Source organism: Limulus polyphemus, unplaced genomic scaffold (genome assembly GCF_000517525.1).
Source record: "Limulus polyphemus unplaced genomic scaffold, Limulus_polyphemus-2.1.2 Scaffold157, whole genome shotgun sequence".
NCBI lineage: Eukaryota > Metazoa > Arthropoda > Merostomata > Xiphosura > Limulidae > Limulus > Limulus polyphemus.
This window is the reverse complement of record NW_013665767.1, coordinates 524,624-525,525: the sequence shown is the minus strand read 5'-3', so window position 1 is coordinate 525,525 and position 902 is coordinate 524,624. Positions and strand designations below refer to the sequence as shown.

General features: G+C 29.4%; 1 protein-coding gene across 8 annotated transcripts in view; it reads left to right on the top strand.

Moving 5' to 3' along the window:
• The window catches only part of LOC106476578 (zinc phosphodiesterase ELAC protein 2-like), a 64,565-nt gene that overhangs the window by 60,056 nt on the left and 3,607 nt on the right, over window positions 1–902 (top strand). The gene's annotated exons all lie outside the window — the stretch shown is intronic.

Below are 902 nucleotides of genomic sequence, written 5' to 3'. Positions count from 1 at the left end.
ATTATAATTCAAATTTTAGTACTATACATTATTCAATTTTTTAACTTCAAAGTAAATATTAAAAACACAGATAAACATCAATTTTTGTGTGTCACTTGGTATGCTGAATGCAGCACTTGTTCAAATGAAATGTTTGTGATGTCAAAATACTAAGTCTGTAGTTTCATACAAATTAGAAACTCAAATTACCAATATTGACAAGCTAGAATGTAAAATAAGAAGGTCTTATCTTTTCTATTTGCTATATTTCTGAATACAACATGAATAACCCATCCGAAGCTCAGAATGTCCCCCTAGTGGCTTTCTCAGCCATTTTAAATTCTTAGGACCCCATTTCTTTCTTTTGAACCAAGATTTCAAGGAGGTGGGGTGTGTCTTTGGCCTGCTAGAAATTTCATGTTTTTTTGGACTAAAATACATCTTAGTTACTAAGCTTGAAAAATTATAGTGGACTTCTATGGTATTGATGGTGTAATTTATGATTTTTTAGTTATTCAAATGTATATATAAAACCTAAAAAAAATTCATATCCTACACATGCAAACTGTTTAAAGACATAGCAACCTACGCTAAGAAGCAACCAAGTACAAAGGTTGTAACTAGACGAGATAATTGTTTGCTGTACTTCTTTATTTATTGTTTTATGTTTTAAAAAAAATAAGTTTAAGAACATATTTCGAAATAGCAATAATCTATATATATGATGTATAATAATTGAAATGTGACTGTATGTTACAAAATACTAGTCTACACATGCCAAGACAAGTTACTTTGTACAGATGAAAGGTCAGTTTTATGTTATTTGAAACGGTAACATGAGAGCACGTATGCTGCATCATTGTAACTTCTGTATTGTTAGCCAGGCACAGATGAAAGGTCAATATAATAAAAATAATAAATAT